The sequence below is a fragment of the Eptatretus burgeri genome, chromosome 13, assembly GCF_056783735.1.
Source record: "Eptatretus burgeri isolate ZD-2024b chromosome 13, Ebu_testis_v1, whole genome shotgun sequence".
Lineage (NCBI taxonomy): Eukaryota > Metazoa > Chordata > Myxini > Myxiniformes > Myxinidae > Eptatretus > Eptatretus burgeri.
Window position 1 is genome coordinate 69,938,978 of NC_140973.1, and position 22,344 is coordinate 69,961,321.

The window sequence follows — 22,344 nt, forward strand, 5'->3', positions numbered from 1 at the left end:
TCCTCCCCTTCTGGCTCGCCCCGCCCAGCGCTCTGAGAGTGTCGGTCGGCGAGATGTGTTGGCAGCCCATTGGGGGAGAGCGGCTGTGGACTGGAGGGATGGACCAATCATGTATCCCCGGGGCGTTCCAAAAGAGGGAGCCCCAAGAAGGCAAGAAAGAAATGGCTCGTGTCGAGTCTGCGATCTGGGGTATGAGGAGAGGAACTGCATGAGGTCTGTCTGCTATCTGCTTCGTGAAAAAAGGCCCACCCTGAAAGGCAAGACGAACTGCATGAGGGGAGTCGGCGATCGACTTTATGAGGAGGTCATCGACAGGTTCATCCGGAGTCCAGTCATGGAGCTTCTGACTGTCCTTACTCACTGCACGGCTCGACACGTCTTGTAATCCCATCGATCCGCCTGCGGAGCCCAACACCCCAATTTGTCCTAGTCTGGTGAACAGGCCAGGCCTGGATTTGTAGACTGGACCTAGTGAGAAACCAGCTGGAACCCACCATCGATCTGACTGTCTTGTGCCGTCGACCTTACGGGGGCTGTACGCGCCGAGGCTGAGTGCGCAAGCGGTGCCAGGAGAAGGAGTACGAGCGCCATCTTGCCACGCGCGTGCTCGACCTTGGGTGCTCAAATCCGTTGACATCGGCTTCTCACGAGGTTTCTTCTCAATAACAACTCTTCTCAATAACATAGGTTTAATTCGTGCCTTTGACACTTTCATGAGGCATCACCAAGTACTCTGTGTCTTGTCTGCATGTTGTCTGCATCTTGTCTGCATGTCGTTCAGGCCTAAGGTTTATCTCGCTAGGGTTCCCCTCGAAACCCGTATCCGCAGCTCCCGAGTTAAGAGCGGGTTATAGATTAATTATAACGTTCATTAATGCCTTGCTTGTGTCGTGTTCCCCGATGTGTCCCCAATAAATTTGGCCGATTCGTATGAAAGTTGCCGCCTTGAGTTCATTCGTGCCATGCTGAGAAACAATCCGCTAGATTTGTATTTAAAACCAAACGGGCTACGGACTGGCAGACTTCACTCGGTCTCTGACAAACCCAGTCTGTAGCAGGGGTCTATTTCCCCAACTGGTGCGGCCCAGGTGTACGTTGGTATCGTGATCCGAGGCACGTGACCCGATGCCTGTGCCGAACTAGCCGGCGTTATAACCCCTGAGACGGCGGAGCTGTTAAGTGATGCCAAATCTTCAACATTTGGCTGTCAAGAGTCGGGTGCGATTCCTGCCACCGCCGAATCAATAACAATATAACATGTAATATATAAAATGAAAATGTATAAAATCTTGAAAAATAGTATATTTAAGCCGACAAATTCAAAATACAAGAGAGAGAAGTCTGTCAACGTTGGAAGTTATACCAGAACCGAACTGAAGGTAATATAATGTGAATTTCAGCAGAGTTGCCAGGTGGTGCTCTTTTGTTTTGCCAAAATGGGTGTAATTATAATTGTACAGTTGTCATGAAAGTTTTAAAATATTTGTATTGTTTCTTTATATTATAGAAAAACTGCTTAAACCAAACTCCTAATACCAACGGTAGTTAAGTTATTAATGTGTTGCGGTTCTCGGAACTGTAAGCATCCAAACATACAGTTGTCCCAAAGTCAGTTATGCCGTTAAGTATATGTGTAGACAGATCCCTTCCTTGTGTTTAGTGGGAAGACACTGGGGGTGCGTTGCGATGTTTTTTTATTTAGGGTAATAAATCTTTATATCCCATCCCCCATCACAATCCACTGTCCACCTGCGTCTCTGGAGTCTCGTTTTCCGAGGAAAAATCTTGCAGCACTTCCAGTTCCTCGGCTTCCCCAAACGTTCCAATTTCTTCTTGGCTGTACCACCGTTCACCTAACTCAAACACGCGTGGAGTGGGCAGGCTTTCCTGGCCTGGCCGAGATCCCGCCCAGAAAGGGGCGAACCCATGAAGGACCTGTCCAATCGGGACTCCTGGTATTTCATTATAATTTCGCTTGCATTGACTGTGGTGCTCAGGTAAAGGTTGTAAAATAACATAGGTTTAATGTAAATATTGATTTTTAAAGCTATTATCACTAGAGGTTGTTTAATTATCTTTTGTTTCGAATTTGATTGTATTGTTCATTTTTTATATTCTATTTGCACTGATTCTACTATATACAGTTCAAATATTAGCTCAAATATTACAAATAAGCATTATTTCAGTCCATCATTCCAGGGTTATGGAATTTATATTCATTATTTTTATCTCTAATTTACAGATGATGAAGCGAGGCCCAATGAACATGTTTATCAAGCCGAGAAATCCAGTTGCTGAACACACAAAGTAATTCTGAATCAGATGACGGCGATGTAAATGAAGCTGAAGTATTGCCAGCAAAAAGAATTCGTACTAGCTTCATTCGGAAATATGACTCCTCATACATTCAATTCGGTTTTGTCGCCAAAAATGATGAGGAAGTGCCAAAACCGCAGTGTGTTATTTGTGGAGATGTGTTGGCTAACGACTCAATGAAGCCGTCAAACCTCAAGAGGCATTTAAATACAAAACATAAAGAAATGAGTTCAAAGTTGAAATAGTTATTTGAAAGAAAGCATGTTGATTTAAAAGGCCACCAGAAACATCTTTGAAGTGTCACACAAAAATACTTGTGCTTTGCGGGTTTCTTATCAAGTAGCACTTCGAGTTGCTAAGGCGAAAAAGCCATCCATAATCGGTGAGACGCTAGTGATAGACTGTATTAAAGATGTCTGCATGGAAATTCTGGGTGAGATGGCTGCAAGGAAAGTGGCTCAGGTGCCACTTTCAAATGACACTATCGCTCGACGAATTCACGATCTGGCTCAGGATATGGAAGATCAACTCATAGGACAGATTAAGTTAGCAAAGTACTTTTCTTTGCAGCTTGATGAATGTACAGACGTTGCTCATATGGCAATTCTGATGGTTTATGTGTGCTTTGAACATGAGGGTGATTTGAAGGAAGAGTTTTTTTCTCTGCTTCACTACCAACAAGAACAACTAGTTCTGAAGTGTTCAAGACTGAAGTGAGCGACTACATCGTTAACAAATGTGGGTTGGATATGAAGTTTTGCGTAGGCGTATGTTCTGATGGCGCTGCCACAATGATAGGATGGCATTCAGGAGTGGTTACCCAGATCAAGGCACTTGCCCCAGAATGCAAGTCAACGCACTGCTTCCTTCATCGAGAAAGTCTTGCAACAAAAAAATGTCAACAGAACTAAACAGTGTGCTCAGCGAGGATGTAAACATTGTGAATTATGTAAAGGCAAATACTCTAAATTCAAGACTATTCGCTGCATTATGTGATGACATGGGAGCTGATCATAAACAGCTCCTATTGCATGCCAATATACGTTGGTTATCAAGGGGAAAAGTCCTGTCAAGAGTATTTGAACTACGAAACGAACTGGCCGAGTTTCTTCAGGACAAAAAACCAAACTGGTCACAATTGTTCCGAGATGTGAATTGGCTAGCCAAGCTGGCTTATTTGGCTGATGTCTTTGTCATCTTTAATGATCTCAACACCTCCATGCAGGGAAGGATGGCTTCGTGTTTTACAATGGCAGACAAGATCGACGGACAAAAACGAAAGCTTGAAGCATGGAAGAGTGGAGTGTCAAGAGATTGTTATGACATGTTTCACCAATTAGCGGCAGTATTCGCTGATGCAGGAGAAGACCTTAATGTGACATCTCTACAAAATTTCATCACAGAACACTTGACGAATTTGGCAGAATATTTTCAGCATTACTTTCCAGAAGAAGAAGATCCACGGAAAGGGAATGAATGGATCCGAAATCCGTTTATGCCATTGAGAGATGACTTAGGTGTCACTCTGGAGGATAAATTGTTGGAGCTGTCTGCTGACGAAGGATTGAAGAGGAGTTTCGAAACTACAACAGCACTTGCTTCTTTTTGGATAAAAGTGAAAGCAGAATATCCTGAGCTTACTGAAATTGTTCTGAAAACTCTTCTCCCATTTCCTTCAACCGACCTCTGCAAGACTGGCTTCTCAACCATGAGAATCATGAAGACAAAGTACAGGAATAGTGTGGATATTCATTCTCCATTGCGCGTGGTACTGTCCTCAATTGAACCACGATTGGATATGCTGACAAAGAAGAAGCAGCCTCACCTTTCACATTAGTAAAAGTTAAGAATTTAACATGCCTATATCATAAATTTCATATTTTAACATTATGGCATTTTCAAAGTTGTCTTCAATGTAATGTTTCCTATTTCCTTTCAATCTTTCTTTTAATGTCTTAATTCACTGAGTTTAAGACAACCAAAATAAATAATTTTTTCAACCTACCTTATTCATTATAATTTTTCATTTTATTACTTATATACCGGTATATATATGTATATATATATATATATATATATATATATATATATATATATATATATATATATGTATATATATATGTATATATATATATATATATATATATATATGTTTATCTACTATACTAAAAAAATAGAATATGTTTGTTTGTATGTATGTGTGTGTGTTTGTTCGTCCTTAATAGGCGGCCGAACCGTTGGATGGGATGAGATGAAACTTGGCATGAGTGATCCTTGGGACATGAGAACGGACATGGGGGGGGGGGGTCAAGTTCAAGGTCAAAGGTCACCGGGTCAAGGGGTCAAGGTCACCGGGTAACTTCAATTTCTCAATTTCATCCGATCGAGATGGGACCAACGCCATTCGACAGATTATCAAAATTAATACTGAAGGACCAATTTTGTGCCCCGTCTGTGACGGGGTTTCGGCTAGTAATAACTATGTTTGAAGGCTTTGCGTTTGATTTTTTATATATATTTTTAATATTGTAATACTGTATTACTCGTTTGCAATATATATATATATATATATATATATATATATATATATATATATATATATATATATATATATATATATATATATATATATATATATATATGTGTCAACTTTTATTATATTCATTATATTTTTGTATTTTTCCGGTACAAATTAATATTACTTCGGATGTTCAAATAATATTTTCTCGGATCATAAACAAATAATAATATTGCACAAATATGGTACTGGTCCCTGGCACATTGGAAAAAAAAAACCTGCCGGTCCGCCACATCAGATAGTTTGAGACGCACTGCTCTACACGACATCTTTTGCTTATTACATGTAAAATCGAAGATTTTTCAAGTATATTGGTCAGTCGATTCTGTTATTCTGTTTGCTTGTCAATCACCGACAGATCACAATTTTAAACCGATCTTCACGAAACTTCATAGTCCTGCAGTGTCGTCTGATATTTCAGATCAATTGTTCAAATTTGCATAAAAGCACCAAAATTGGTGCACATATAGAATAATGTATTCCGAACAATTCTTGATATGGAGCCACCCGAGATTGTGCCTTGGTCAGCTTCGGCGACCATTTTCCAAAATGGCCGCCATTCTACGTTAGCGAAATTGGCTATATGCTCTTATTTTCTTATTGTATTGGTGGTAGATATAAGGAAAGTGTAAAATTCAGTAAATTGACCATGAAAAGGCGTATTCAAATATTATGAGCCAGTATTTTCGGTAAAAAAGCCATTATTTGATTTGTAAATTGCTGCTCTCCTGAAACTTTTAGCTGAAAAATACCCATTATTGCCTGGAGAACAAGAGTCAAATGATATTCGTCACATTCAATGGGTTTGGAATCAACAAAAATTGCATTATAGATTACATACTTTACTCTATTTTGAAAAGGGAACTGATAATCGTGATAATGACAAACTCAGAAAATGTAGTCAAATTATTGCACACTTCACTTTGAAGCGGCTACGGTTTACTGTCTACTTCCATTCTACCAGGACACATGGTACACGCATACATCAGTCTATTACAATATGAGTTTCTGAGCTCAAGTGTACTGGCTCTGGATCAAGAAGTCAACACTTTTACAAGCAATGCGACTTTGCATTTGCACATTCTAAGCTAGGCCAATATCTCTGTCTGTGTCTACTGCGTCTGTCTACTGGCATTCTCCTTCACAAGCACACAGTCCAGTGCATTGCAGATTAGCCTTCTTGCATTTCCAACGGTTTCTCCAGCCTTCTTTGCAGCCGCACGACACCAGCTCGAAGCAGTTTTTTGAAGCCTCAGGGAGTGTAGTCCAGAGCGGTTCGTAGGACCCATCCTCTGTTTGCCGCCAGCCCCAGCTTGTTGGTGATGGAAGCACGGGTTGAGAGACCAAAACCTGCCCCCAGACATAGCCACCCTGGAAGACTGATCTCTTCACATGCTGTTCCAAAGCATCGTAGGAAGGTGGGATGCGCTGGATGGAGTTCCTCTTGGCGAAGAGTTTCTTTCTGGCCTCGTTGATGTCCGTATATGAACTGGTGCGGTCATAGAGGAGCACCACAAACCTTTCAATGCAGTGCATTGTGTCATCCTGGATGTTGACTGGTATGGTGGTCAGGGTCACAAGAGATTCTGTCAGTTCTGGAAACGAGTTCCATGTGGCCCAGGCAGATTTCTTCCCATGCCCGACGAATGCTGATACCGTGTCACATCCGGTCATGGCGTGGAACACAGGGAGGGCACGTGCCTTCTATGGACCGAGGGAGGCAGCTATTTCATGGGCAGGGATGTAGCGGCAGTTCTTGCCCATCCCAAAGGCAATCCAGAGTTCATCCACGCATGGTAGTGCCTGGGCTACCATCACCGCCAAGACGACAACGTCGGTGACTATGGTTCGAACTTGAATCCGACGGTGGTCATGTTCTGCAGCATGGGCCACATGTAGCCAATATTACCAATGACAACACCACTTCCACCACAACAAAATACTTCTGAACCTGTCACTGATGCTGCATGCAAAAATGGATTTTCCCATAAAAATGACCATTTTTCCCCAATACAATTGTTGGAAATATAATAAATCAACACAAATGACATTTGTATTGTTTTCCTTTGTAAATGCACATCACATGGAGTATTTATCACCTCTGCGAAACTTACAAAGAGAATAACAATGACAGATATCCCATGTTGTTAAAGTAGAATGCGGCCATTTTCCAAAATGGCCGCCAAAGCTAACCAAAGCAAAATCTCGAGTGGCTCCATATCCAGAATTGTTCAGAATACATTAGTCAACATATGTACTAATTTTGGTGCTTTTATGAGAAGTCGAACAATTGGTTTGCTATGCTGCAGTACTATCACCACATGGTAGAGTTTGTCATAAGCAAAAAGCCGATTGTTTTTGAGGTCAAAAGGTCAAAAGGTCAACATCAACAAAAGGTCAACAAATTTGTCAAATTTGTCGAATTTCTAAAATCCTAAATTTTCATCCGATTGACAAGAAATTTGAACAGGATTTTCAAATCAGCCTACTGAATTCAACCACCAATTATTTTCGAGGTCAACATTGATCAAAATGTCAGCAGAGGACAAAGGTCAACAACTTAGGTGAGATTTCTAAAATCCTCAATTTTCATCCGATTGACTTAAAATTTGAAGATAATTTTTAATTCGGGTCACTGAATTCAACCAGCCAATTATTTTTGAGGTCAACATCGACCAAAAGGTCAACAGAGGCCAAGTTTCTAAAATTGACAATTTTCATCCAATTGACTTGAAATTTGAAGAGAATTTGCATATCAGCTCACTGAATTCAACCTCCAATTATTTTTGAGGTCAACATAGACTAACTTTCACAAAGTGTCAATTTTCATCCGATTGACTGAAATTTAAAGAAGAGTTGCAAATTTGGTCATTGAATTCAACCACCAATTGTTCTTAAGGTCAAATTTGTTTCATGGATTTTGCAACTATCATGCTCTGCATGACATCTATTTTTGTTTGTATGTTTGTCTGTTTGTTTGTGTGCAGATATCTCAAAACGTCGTGGATGGATTTGAATGGAATTTGGTCAACATGTTGGGTGTGTGACAAGAATAAACTGATTAGATTTTGGTGAAGATCCGGATCTGGCTACTATAATTTTTTCAGTGATTCTTCACCATTGAGAGATAGGGCTAAACCGATATATAGCATGATACCTCAAAAAGTTGTGGACAGGTTGTGTATGTGACAAGAACAAATTGATTCGATTTTTGTGAAGATTCAAATCCTGATCTGGATACGAGGTTTATTTAATCTTTAAAGTGATTCTTCAGCATTTATGGGGCCAAAAACGATATATAGCATGAAATTTCAAAAATGTATTGGGCCCGATACATTCTCGCAGATCAGGCATTGCATGGGGGAGGTATGCACTCCATTCTTAATTCTCTTGTGAGTCAGTTCTCTTCCAGTTACCTCTTTAACCATTGTCTCACACCAACCCCCAGCCAACTCCCTCCCCCCCCCAACCTCACGCTGCACCTGGACTCCCCTATTGTTGCTCAGTGGTGTCCTCTTTATTACCTTCCTCCAATCTCCTGCCAAACCTGTTTGACTCGCCATTGGTTTCTATCATGTTCACAATCTTATTGAATAATGGTAGGTTGGCATTCAGTTTAACTTCACTCTGAGGGAGGGCACACTTTGTGACTCAACATCCTGCCTGTGAAACACCATTCCCAGAGACTACAGCTTCCGTTGAGCTGACAATCGAAACCCGGTTGCACAGTTTGAAGGTAAGTGCCCGACTTCTACACCAGCCTGTCTGTATTATTACATAAAGTGAGAACAGCACTCAAATATAAAGTGAGAAACTGTCTCCTCTCCGGTCTCGCCCCACCCCCCACCCATGCTCAATAATCACTGCCCACCTACACTCTTTCATTCCTCTTTTTCCCCACCTTTGGAACAAACTGCGACACTCTCTTTAATCCCACTCTTCCCTCCATGTCTTCAAAACAAATGTTCACCACCACCTCGTATCTTCCCCCATCCAAATCCTCGATCTTTTCTACCCCCGAAAATCCACCCCAAGCCCACCTCCTTCAAATTCCCTGCTTTCCTTCCTGAAAGTCCCGGGAATGTCCTTATTGTTTACCCCGTGTTCCCCACCCCCATCCCTCTCCCTTCCACAGATCTCCTAATGTTTCTGTTCCCCACTGTTTTGTCCTTCCCTTCCCGTCCCTCTCGTCTCATGGCCCCATTGTTGTGTGTTCTGTGTGTCAGCTCTCATACGAGCCTTGACAATGTATATACAAAAAAAAGCTGTGCAGTTTTCTCAAGTTTTTAGTTAACCCCCTTTCAGCCCCTTCTACACCCTCATATTTTCACATATCATTCATCTCATACAATGATAAATCAAACAAAAATAATGAACGATTGTTCTTAACATCGTGTCACACAACATAAGGATCTGGGAGAGGTAATGGCTGCATGCTGGGGGTAAGCAGACAACACAGTGCCTGGCAGCTTTAGGTAAAGCCAATGGGGTTTTAGGTTCCATTCGTAGGGGGATCAATTATAAATCAAAATAAGTGGTATTTACATTGTACATGAATTTAGTCAACAATATTGTTTTGGTCACTACATCTGAAAAAGGACATAGCTGTCAGAGAGCTGGTACAGTGTAAGGCTATTCAATTGATTCCCAGCCGAGCCAGACTAAGCTATGAGGAGTGGTTGAAGGAGGAAAGACTTCATACATTAAAAATGAGGTGATTACGAGGGGATATGATAGAGATTTTTTTTTTGTATACCTTGTCGAGGGTCGTATGAGAGCTAACACACAACGCACAGCAAGGGGGGCATGAGACGAGAGGGGCGGGAGAGGGAAGGACAAAACAGTGGGGAACAGAGACATGAGGAGATCTGTGGAAGGGAGAGGGATGGGGTGGGGAACATGGAGAACACAAGATGGACATTACAGGGACTTTCAGGAAGGAAAGCAGGGAATTTGAAGGAGGTGGGCTTGGGGTGGATTAACGGGGGTGGAAAAGATCAAGGATTTGGATGGGGGATGATAAGAGGTGGCGGTGAACAGCTGTTTTGAAGGCCTGGAGGGAAGAATGGGATTGAATAGAATGAGAGAGTTTATTCCAAAGGCAGGAAAAAAGAGGAATGAAAGAGTGAAGGTGAGCAGTGATTCGTGATTTTGGTAGTTTTACCAGAAGGAGGTTGTTGGTGGACCTTGAGCGCCCTGCAGAAATGTGGTGGGGACAAATCGCAGAAAGAACGGGGGGGGGCAAGACTGAAAAGGAGATGGTACAACACAGAAAGACCACCGACCTGCCTGCGGTGAGAGAGTGAGAGGCCCAAGGACTAAGCCTCATCGCAGGAGATACCAATGATCTTAAATGCCTTGGTTTCCACACCGTGAAGCCGAGAAAGGTGGGAGACAGGAGCACCAGCCCAGAGAGGAGAGCAGTACTCCATCAGGCTGCGGACGAAAGCTTTGTAAGTGATCAGGACCTCAGGTGGGCCAAGGAAGGACTTTGCATGACAGAGGATTCCCAGTGCTTTGGCGACTGCTTTGCAGGCGAGGTTTGAAATGTGGCTTTCCCAGGAAAGATCATGGCGGATAGTGAGACCCAGAAGCTTGAAAGAAAGGACTTCTTCCAGAAGATTGTTGAGAAAGTGGATGGGGGGGGGGGTTCTTAACTGACATTTCGGAGAGATATAGTGAGATTTGTCCAGATTGAAAGACATATTTCAGGTGTTGGACCAGTTTGTGATTTTGCCCAGATATGCAGTGAGCGAAGAAGCTGTTGCTTGCCTGTCTGAGGGATAACAGATGGTATGGCAGAGGGTGGAGTCATCAGCAAAGAGATAAAGAGGATTTTCCAGAGAGTTGGAAAGATCATTGATGAAAACCAGAAAAAGAACAGGACCCAGAATACTACCTTGAGGATCTCCAGCCTGGACAGGAAGAGGGGATGAAATGTTTTATAAAATGAAGGGTGTGGACAAAATATTTGCAGAATAGCTATTCAGCACAACAGACAGTGATAGGACCAGGGGCCATAGCATGAGACTGAGAGGAAAGAAGAGGAGAATTAAGATGGTAGGAAAGTAAGGGATTTTACTCGGAGAGTAGTTAATGCATGGAAGACGATTTGTTGGAATGGAAGCTGTTAAGTAGATAGAAAGGTAGTGCTCCCTGGAAAGGTAGTGCAGCAGAAACAGTAGATAAGTTTAAATTGCAATTACTGAACAAAAATATAAACGCACCAAGCGCAAAAATATAAACGCACCAAGCGATTGTTACTATTTTACCTCGAACTCATTAATACTAAATCTTCACAACAATTTGGTTATATTATAGAATCCATGACAATTGAGCATTAAATTTCAAAGAGTTCCTTGAGAATTCTGGCGACAGTCTTTGCGCTACAACAGCCGACACAACCGAGGTGTCACTGTCAGAGTTCACACAGTCAGTAGCGGGTGTGTACACCGTTGGCGTCGCGCAGAGCGGTGCATCTCTGGCGCATGGACATCACCAGATTATCGATGGTGGCCTGAGGGATGTTTTCCCATTCCTCCTGGAGAGCCACACGGAGCTAGCGGACGTTCTCTGGGACTGCATAACGTTGTCGTACGCGTCAATCAAGAACGTCCCAAAGGTGCTTGATGGGCGACATGTCGGGAGAATATGGAGGCCAGTCGAGGACATCAATGTCCTCCTCACCGAGGAAGTCCATGCAGATCCTGGCAACATGGGGGCGAGCATTGTCGTGCTGAAACGTCACATGGTGAAGGCGCACAAACAGCACGACGATGGGTCTGAGTATCTCGTCCCTGTACCGCTGCCCGTTCAAGTTGCCTTCAATGAAATGAAGCCGAGTGCGCTCTCCATGGCATATGCCTGCCCACACCATAACACTGGCACCACCGTGTGACACCCGACGAAGGACATTGGCGTCAGTGTAGCGCTCCCCAGCCCGACGCCAGATGCGGAGTCTGCCATCAGCCCGATACAGCTGGAACCGCGACTCATCGGTGAACAGCACTCTCCTCCATCGTGCGAGGGTCCAGCGCAAGTGAACATTGGCCCAGTTCAGTCGGGTCTGACGCCGGACTGCAGTGAGGTCGAGTCCCCGGTGTGGTCGGCGGGCTCGGAGTTTGGCCTCCCTCAAGCGGTTACGCACCGTCTGGGCTGAAATGCGCCTGTTATGCAGCCCGACAGTCTCATCGGCAGTCCTCGTGGCCGGTCGGAGTCGATCCCGGAGATGTTGCAGCTTCATGTGACGACCCTGACCGGCGGTGGTCACACGTGGTCGCCGGGCATGTGGGCGGTTCACAGTGCTTTCAGTCTCTCTGAGGCGCGTCCTCAGGTGGCTAATGGTGGAGTGGTGGACATTGAAGTGTGCTGCAACGGCCCGTACTGACGTCCCAGCATTCAGCATGCCAATGGCGCGCTCCCTCAAGATTTGTGACATCTGTGGCATGTTGACATTTGGCACCAGTCCACATTTTGGGAGGCCTTTTATAGGGCAAGCTATAGGGAGTGTTTGTGTCCTGGTCACGCTCACTGACCATCACTCTGTCAAGCCCCATGGTGCTCATGGGAAGGAAACTCAACGTGTGAGTCCACACACTCAGAGTGGTCAATTTCAATGGGAACATCTGTCTTGAGCAAAATAAAGGAACCATTGCTCAAGCATATCATCGGTTTGACCATTTTCCCATAATGGCAATCTTGACTTAGATATTTAGGTTGGTGCGTTTATATTTTTGTTCAGTATAGATAGGTATCTGGAAGTATTGGAGATAGAGGGGTATCAGGATGTTGGCAGGACTTTGAGGGAGCTTTAGTTTGGATGGGTGATTTTATACATATATTCTGATTGTGATGTCTTTGAGAGGGTCTCCTCAAGGGATAGTGTGTGATTGGTGTTGTATATTCTCCTCCCCAACAATGCCTTTGCCCACAAATAAATAAATAAATAAATATTTGATTTTTTGTTTTGTTTTGTTTGATTTACTTTTAACACCCTGGTGATGTCCCTGAGCCGACCACACTTTTCTCATCCTCACTCCCTCAATGAAATCAAGTCATTATCGTGATGGATTTCTTGAATGTGGTGTTGGTGAAGCACAGCCATGATGGGATGAATGGCCTCCTCCTGCTTCAAATTTCCTTGTTCACCTGAAACCAAAGCTTTGGCATGGAGGTTTTGAACGTCTCAAGGAATTTCAATGCAGGAGGCCATTCGTCCCATCAAGCCTACACAATTTTGCAAATATCCACGTTGCCCTCAATCTGTAATGCCAAGATTGCCCCTTGGTTTACACGAATATAATCTCTATTTCCCTTATTCTCTCACCCATCCCAATTACCTTACATTTCCCTCTGTTAAACGACATCTGAAAATATTTTTCCCAATCTATTAAAGTATCTAGACCTTGCTGACTCTGATCACCCCCTCCCACTCACCCTCTCTGCTATCTACCTTACCTCCAAGCTTTGGGTCATCTTCAAATTTAGAAAGCTGTCTTAACTTCACTATCCAAATCATCGATGTAAATAATGAATAATAATGGTCCGAGTACTGATGCCTGAGATCCACTATGAATGTCTTCCCTCCCAGACATCCTCCCACTCACAGCCACTCTTTGCTTCCGATCACTAATCCAATTGGTTATTCAAACCGCATTTTCGGTACTTTTCATTCAAATTGAAACCGAGTAGTTATCAGTTGATGGAACTGGATGAGATTTGATATGCATCATCTTAAGGTGATTCCCCATCCACAAAATGACATCCATTTTGCTCTATATTTTATCGGTCCCATGCTCAGCGACCCATCGCCGCCTCCCGGCTTGTAATTATGTGAATTCCAAATGGATACATACTTAAAACATCATATCATATTTGAGTACATTTATTTCAGGATTAATATATTTTATTTTAATATCAGCTTTTAATCATCATCAATTTATTTATTTAATCACCCCCAAACAAATCATGATAAAATGTTTCTACAAAACTAAGTCTTTTAGGATCATTGGTATCTCCTGCGATGAGTCTGAATCTTTGGGTCTCTTACTCTCTCACCGCAGGCAGGTCAGTGGTCTTTCTGTCTTCCATCGTCTCCTCTCTGGCTTCGCCCTGCCGCCCCCCCCCCCCCCGCTTTGATGACGATATTTCTGCAGGGGCTCAAGGTCCGCCAACAACCGCCTTCTGGTAAAACTACCAAAATCAAGAATCACTGCTCACCTTCACTCTTTCATTCCTCTTTTTTCCTGCCTTGGGAACAAACTCCCACTCTCTTCAATCCCTCTCTTTCCTCCAGGTCTTCAAAACAGCTGTTCACCACTACCTCTCATCTCCCCCCATCCAAAACTGTGATCTTTTCGACCCCTGCTAACCAACCCAAACCCACATCCTTCAACTTCCCTGCTTTCCTTCCTCAAAGTCCCTATTGTGTAAGGACCTGAAAGTCCCTGTAATGTCCATCTTGTTTACCACGTGTACCCCACCCCCATCCCTCTCCCTTCCACAGATCTCCTCATGTGTCTGTTCCCCACTGTTTTGCGCTTCCCTCTCCCACCCCTCTTGTCTCCTTCTCCCCTTGTTGTACATTCTGTGTGTTCACTCTCCTACGAGCCTCGACATTGTGTACATACATACATATACATACATACATACATACATACATACATACAGACCGACCTACCTACCTACCTACCTATCTATCTACCTGGTGTTGGGTTAATGGTTAGGGTGGTGGGCTTTGGATCCCAGGGTCCTGAGTTAAAATCCTGCTCAGCTGTTGAATTAATGCCAGGTGGGGTTAACTCGGCCAGTCATCCTTCCGAGGTCGGCAAAATGAGTGCCAGCATGCTGGTATCCTGTGTCGGAGTGGTGACCCGACCAGGATTGTGCCCAATAGCCAAGGAGACTGTTTAAGCAGCACTAACGCTCTGCACAGAGTCTGGTCACAATCTCCTCCTCCTCATCCTGTTCTCGGAACTCTTTTTTTTTCAGTTGACTTCCCAACATTCAGTTCCAATTTTTCAAAGCTGAGTAAACTTTTCTTATCTCATTTGCTCAAATATATAGCATAACCAATGACTTCCTGCCACAACTTCATAGAACACTCTTTGCCCTTCCTTTAATACCCTTCACTCCTACTACGAAACCTGCTGTTGGCTTTGTGGTTATATTGGGTGGCTGGTTTGGGATTTTAGGGTCATGAGTTTGAGGCCTGTTGGCTGCTGAAGTAACACCAGGTGGAGTTGACTCAGCCCGTCATCCTTCTGAGGTCGGTGAAATGAGTACTAGTGTACTGGTGTCGGGGCACAGCGTCAGCGACATTGTCATGCCCCAACAAAATGATAGACAGCTGCCACAAGTGAGAAGAAGAAAACGAAGAAGACTCCTGCGACTGCGAATCAACACAACACAATATTTATATGTTCGATCATTGCTGCAGAATGAGGAATCCTCAAACTTAGTAGTTTCATCACTGACAAAAAAAACATCCTTGTTGTGATAATGAAGGGCTGGACTGTAATTAGTGGCCACGGTGATTGGGTGGATGTGGCAGCACTGGATATGAAGGTCAGTAGGGAAAGAATACTGGTTCTGGCTCACTTTTCCCCATGTAAATGAATGGGGGATTTTCAGCCATGAAATTTTTCTTTTTTTCCCCCAAAAAAATAAATCCCCTTTTTAGCCCAAGGTATATTTATTTGTCTCGCCTTTTTAACCTGGAGCCTGGTGTTGGCTTAGTGGTTAGGGTGGCGGCTTGGGATCCCAGGGTCCTGGGTTCAAGCCCCGTTGGCTGCTGAATTAACACCAGGGGGTTGACTCAGCCTGCCATCCTTCCGAGGTCGGCGAAATGAGTGCCAGTGTACTGGTCCCGGTGTATGCCCCGGTTAGAATAGGTGTACCATATCCCTGTGTGTCGTAAGAGGCGACCAGGGTTGGCGTCAGGAAGGGCATCCGGCCAAAAAACATTGCCTCAAGAAAAAGCCAAACCCCTGCACAGCAGGGAAAAATGGCTGTAAAAACGGTCATTTTTTTATTTCCCCTTTTAACCTAGGGGCTCTCTATTCAAATAGCCCATACAACAAGATAAAGATTTGTTAAAGGTGATTCTAAAGAAATATCTGAAACGCCTAAGCCCCGGGACACTCTTTATCAAATAACCCATACAACAAGATAAAGATTTGTTAAAGGTGATTCTAAAGAAATATCTGAAACGTCTAAGCCTCGGGGCACTCTTTATCAAATAACCAATGCATATTGTTTAGCTCACTCATTGAACCTATAAACATTTGTTCATTCTCAAATTCCTTCAATAGTTTAATTTTCTTTGCACAATAATCCCCATCTAAAATATTGAAAAACAAAACATTTGAATCTTTATATTTTTTAAGATACCCCTTTTGTGCCATTACGAAATGATAAACTTCTCTTAATGATCTCATCTGGCCACCGCCCTAGTTGCAAATCATTTTTGTACATAAACCATGCCATAAAAAAAGTTTTGTTTCAAATGTTTTCAGTTCATGCCGTGAAAATGAGGAAGTGTTTTTTTTGACACGACCGTGCTGTGTGAATGAGGAAGTGGTTTTGGACTGTCATGCTGTGAAAAAATAGGAACTATTCTGTGAGACAAGGTCTCGTGTTTATATTTTATCTCAGAACACGAACTGAAAACATTTGAATCAAAACTTTTATGGCGTGGTTTATGTACAAAAATGATTTGCAACTCGGGCGGTGGCCAGATGAGATCATTAAGAGAAGCTTGTCATTTCCTGTGCCCACACCCAATGATTAAGCAATCTCCTCATCGTTGCTTTATAAGCGGTTCGCCAGACAAAGTTTCTGCCAGACGGGATTTTCATTTTTACAACTGAGGCATGGACGATCTTTCTTCCGATGAAGCCAACAGCCCACTACAGAGTTGGTAAGTTTGTGTATGCTTTTCTCTTTGAACGATGAAGCAAATGATTATTAATTAAATCATGATAATTCTGATATATAGATATATATATATATATATATATATATATATATATATATATATATATATATATATATATATATATATATATATATATTTTTTTTTTTTTTCCCTGACAGGGCATTGGAAGAAATTGAGTTTACATATCACGACGTGGTTCATGAAATTAATACTCTTATTGAAGAGATCAATGATTTTAGAAGAGAATTGAAAGACATTTACAATGAGTGGCATGAAGTCTTATCACGTCCTCTCATCTCGAAGGAATTAAACCAATGGTGAGACACGTGTGTGTGTCCCTCTCTCTCTGTCTGTCTTTCTACCTACCTCTCTCTGCTCTTATTGAAGAGGCCAATGATTTATAATGACTGGTCTCTGATCTCGAATGAATTAAACCAATGGTGAGGCACGTGTGTGTGTGTGTGTCTATGTGTGTGTGTGTGTATGTGTGTGTGTGTGCGTGTGTGTGTGTGTGTGTGTTGCTTTCCCTGTCTGTCTCTTCATCTATACCCTTGACTTATTATTTTTTTTTTTCAGCACTATCGCACAACATCAGCTGTTGAAGCAATCTTGTACAACACATGATTTTCTGGAGGTAAATATTTCTGAATTATTATTAATATCACTCGTACAACACATGATTTTCTGGAGGTAAATATTTCTGAATTATTATTAATATCACTCTCTCTTTAGAATGTCGCCTTATGTTGGTTGCATCATTAGTTTGGACGTGGTTTTGTCAGTACACTGGAATTCATTTTATTGACCTTGAAAGGATGACAGGCTCCTGGTGTGTTAATTCAGTGGTCAACGAGGCTTATTCATATTACCATGTAATTATCTTTATAGAACCTAATTATAATCCACATTTTGTTTCAAAACAGAATATGGTGTCTGAGTTTCGAAATCATAAGACATCTGAAGAAGATTGCTGGGAAAGATTATACATTCTCGCAAATGAATATTTAATATTTTCAATATTAATAAATTATATTTGTTTTGTTTACAATTACTTGATTCTGAATTACAAGAAAAGAATAAAAGAGATGTTAAGGGGGGTTGGGGGAGGGGGGTAGGTGCGCTCCCCCAATGACCCATCACCCCCTCATCCCATCCCTCCCCTCCCCATGTGTGTGTGGGGGAAGGGTGGGGTGGGATGAGGGAGGTGGTGGGTCAAAGGTGGGGGCGCACAGGGGGGACGAGGGGGGTGGGGCTTGTGTGGGCGGGGCTTGTGTGGGCGGGGCTTCGGTGGGGGCTTGTGTGGGTGGGGTGTGTGTGGGAGGGGCTTGTGTGGGCGGGGTGTGTGTGTGGGTGGGGCTTGTGTGGGTGGGGTGTGTGTGGGAGGGGCTTGTGTGGGCGGGGTGTGTGTGTGGGTGGGGCTTGTGTGGGTGGGGCTTGTGTGGGCGGGGGTTTATGTGGGTGGAGCTTGTGTGGGAGGGGTTTATGTGTGTGGAGTTTTTGTGTGGAGCTTGTGGAGGCAGGGCTTATGTGGGAGGGGTTTATGTTTGCAGGGTTTATATGGGCAGGGGTTTATGTGGGTGGAGCTTGTGTGGGAGGGGTGAATGTGGATGAGGCTTATGTGGATGAGGTTTGTGTGGATAAATGGATGGGTGGAGAGATGGGGGGATGGGTGGATGAGTGGAGCTTGTGTGGATGGTTGGATAATTTTTTAATTAAATAAACATGTTGTGTGTATGGGGAACTAATTAACTAATCACTAATTATGTGAATATGATGAATATGGGTGGAGCTTGTGTGGGGTTTGTGTGTGTGGAGCTTGTGTGGAGTTTTTGTGTGGAGCTTGTGTGGAGCTTGTGTGGGGTTTGTGTGGGGTTTGTGTGGGCGGGGCTTCGATGGGAGGGGCGTGTGTGGGTGGAGTCAAAAAGGGGCGGAGTCAAAAAAACTCAATTTATTGGAGCTTGTGGGGGGGGGTGTGTGGTGGGGTTTGTGTGGGGTTTGTGTGGGCGGGGGCTTGTGTGGGCGGGGCTTGTGTGGGTGGAGTCAAAAAGGGGCAGAGTCAAAAAATTTCAATTCATCTTTGTCTTTTGTAATTCCTGTGAATAAAATGAACCTAAAATCTCTTCCCCTTACAAATCATATATCTTATAAGTCCAAGGAACCGTATCTATTAAATCAACAATTTTAAAAAGCTCGTTGGTCCATCTTTTCGTATAACCTTTTTCAAAATGAGATTTCCACCTATATATTCTTACGATATCACCAACTTTGAACTTAGGTTTTCTGACATTAATCTCTTTTTCATATTTTAATTTTGTAAATGTTTCTGATGGTTTCATATTTGTTGCCGTGTGAATCGTGTCATTATACTTATCCACAATATCCTGAATAAAAGATGACCATTGTTGTGAACCGAGTTGTGTGAATTTTTTATATAGTCTCTCTTTTAAGGTACGATTAAAACGTTCAACAACAACTGCCTTCCCTTCATTAAAGGTACTGTATAATGTAATACTGTTATTTTTTAGAAAATTCAAAAATGTCTTGTTATAAAACTCTCTACCCTCATCAGTCCACAATTTTTTAGGTTTTCTCTTACTTTTATTAAATATCTGTTGAAAAGCTAACATAAGAGTATTACCTGTTTTGTTTTTTAAAGGGACAACCCACACATATCTACTCCTCAAATCAATAACGGTGAAAGCATACTTGTACCCCTTATCATTATTGAGTTCAATCAAATCAGCAGACCAGATATAATCTACTTCCTTGGAATAAACTTTCCTTCTCTGAAACTTTGTGAATATTGGTTTATGTAATTCATCAGCTAATTGCTCTTCAATCTTAATGACATCATTAGAGCTTACAAGTTTTTTGAATTTCCAAGTCCAAGTTTCAATTTAGCACTGATCATCTTCTTCACAATGAACCGATCAACTTTTTCTCTCAAGGTTGGATTTTGTATCAGAGACAAATTATACAACATTTCTCTATCGGCTTCATGCTTTTCTTCCAACGTTGTGGTATTCCCATAATCAATATCGTGTCTCATGCACACTTCATCAACTCTATTGATAGGCTTACTCCAGGATTTAGGATTGTCTGCCTCATCTAATCTTTTATCCAAGTTTGTGCCTGGACCACAGAAAGAATACCCTGGAAGATGTAATTCCCCTGGTATTCCAGTAGTTGTAAATTTACTTCCTGATAAAAACTTTTGTATATCTCCTCCTAGTTTGTGTTGGGAGATAAATTGATTTTTTTTTGAACCACACACCGAACATATACCTTTTTGTATAACCCTGTTATTTTTACTTTTAATATATGAAATATTTTTAGTATTAGTTTTCTTTTTACATTTGAGACAATAACTCATTTATTTATGAGAAAAATTCCTGCAGAGTGCAAAAACCTTTTTAGTTTCCAACATGCACATTTGAATCTTAATTTTTAAAACATAAAGAATCCTTAGAAATGCCTTCACTCTCTCCCCCATTTATTTAAGAAAAAAAAAAAATGAAAAACTTGAATTAAAATACATGTCTTCTCGATGTCAATAGTCTTGTCGAAAGTATTGTAAATAGACTTATCAATTCTTTGTTTTCCTCCTCGGTGGGTTGAGTTATTTTCTGTAATACCCCTATTCTTTTTTGAATCTCACTGGTTTCCATATTTTGATATTTATTCATCCACTCTCTTTCCTCCCTCTCCTCCCTCTCTCTTCTCTCTTTCCTCCCTCTCTCTCTTCTCCCTTTCATCCCTCTCTTCTCTCTTTCCTCCTTCTCTTTCTTCTCCCTCTCCTCCTTCTCTCTCTTCTCCTTTTCCTCCTCTTCCCTCTCTTCTTCAACTCCTTCCTCATCCCTTACTATCCTTGAATCGCTTACACCCCATAGAATATTATACATATATTCATCAGGATTTCTTGTTATTCCTGTATCCAAAATAATTTTTTTACAATAGGAAACCAATAAAATTTCTTTTGAATTTCTAAAAGAGCCTTACGTTTTCTTAACTTTATAATTTTTTCATTATTTAACATTCTAATTAAATCTAAAGTTGTCGGTTTATCAACATCAGCATAATGCCAATCTTTTATTGAAAATACCTCATTCTTATGTTGTAGAACATATTTATTAAAATACCGAATACCCTTTTCTTGAAGGTATGCTTGAACACAGAAATGATAATTTTCTTGAAGCCTTCTTGCTGTCATTTATGTATTAGAAATATATGTTAGAATAATATTATGGCACGAAACACCTCCCCATCTTCCCATAGTTAAATCATTTTGTATTTCCTTACTTATTATATATAATCCTGTTTTTTCTGTTTTCATGAGATAAACAAGGGCAAAACCATTATTATATTTACCCTTATTAAAGTCTTTTATTTGTTGTTTACTAATCGTAGCCCCACAAAACTCATTCTCGATACCAAGTGGATAATATTCTTCCTTACGAGACTGATTTAATTGTTCCAGGTCTTCGAGGTTAATTTTAAATGACCAATTATACCCTAAATCATTCATACCATACCCCCATTGTTCTATTCTCATGCAAACGATACGCCCTTCTTTATAAAAATTTATTTTAATTCGAACTGTGAATTCTGTATGACCTGGAGATAATATCAACACTTCTGTATCTTTGGAATACACAGCCGTTTTATTTAAGTATATATATTGTGATAAATCACTTAATCTCACCAAGTCATTCGCTTCAGTTGGGGTTGGATAATTTTTTAATTTATAAGCATTTTTCATGTTAATATTTTTGGTTATATTATATTTATGTCGTTCAGCCTGTGCCTTTGTGTAATAATTTGATAAATCAATATCCAGTTCTTGAGATACACCAAAGATAGAACCATCTTTACCAACATAAGTCATTTATATTAGATTAAAAATAATATCATAAAATTTTTTATTTTTGTTGAGTTGAAATAACACATATAGGCATAATTGGCCACAACACTTGGAATTTAATTCTTGGACTTGAAATGTTTGATAAACACCATTCTGTAAGAATTTTATGACTTCAACAGGTGGTGGAAGACCAAAACTATCAAAATAATATTTGTCTTGACTATTAAAAATACAAACCCAATGAGAACCGTTCCCATTATTATCTTCTAAGTTCATAATAATATTCTTTGTATGTTTCGGCACATTTGTTAATTCATCTCTCATACAAATAACCACATTATGAATTTTTAATTTCTTACAATATTTGACAAGTTGTAAATTTGATGTTGTATTCTTTCCAAATTCTTTCAACCACTCATCAATGCTCATTTATTTATTAGAAAGATATAATCCATTACCTCTTTTCGTTAATTTTACACCTGCTTGTGCTATAGAAGAAAGCATATCTCCAACTAACAATCTCGCTTTATCAGGCAGACCTTCAAGTTTTTCAGCAAAATCTACAATTACACCACTTCCACTAATTTGTTTCTCCAACTCTTTGTTATGTCTTTCCAATTCTTTTTGAGCCTGGAGTTGAGCCTTCCTTTC

The 22,344-nt window shown here is 41.4% G+C and overlaps 1 protein-coding gene and 1 pseudogene across 5 annotated transcripts in view; both read left to right on the top strand.

Annotated features, from left to right (window-relative positions):
• Nucleotides 1–1,926: 1,926 nt before the first annotated feature.
• Nucleotides 1,927–4,262, top strand: LOC147014722 (SCAN domain-containing protein 3 pseudogene; annotated as a pseudogene).
• A 4,153-nt stretch (nucleotides 4,263–8,415) lies between these two features.
• LOC147014723 (beta-1,3-galactosyltransferase 2-like) overlaps nucleotides 8,416–22,344 on the top strand; it is a 50,931-nt gene continuing 37,002 nt past the window's right edge. For 2 of the 5 annotated variants that reach the window (XM_085852887.1, XM_085852894.1), the window contains exon 1: nucleotides 8,416–8,630. The gene's annotated coding sequence lies outside the window, so the exon portion shown is untranslated. Of the gene's footprint in view, nucleotides 8,631–12,573; nucleotides 16,815–16,990; nucleotides 17,150–17,408; nucleotides 17,467–22,344 lie in introns of those variants that run through there. The other 3 variants (XM_085852891.1, XM_085852888.1, XM_085852892.1) reach the window with 3 other exon arrangements.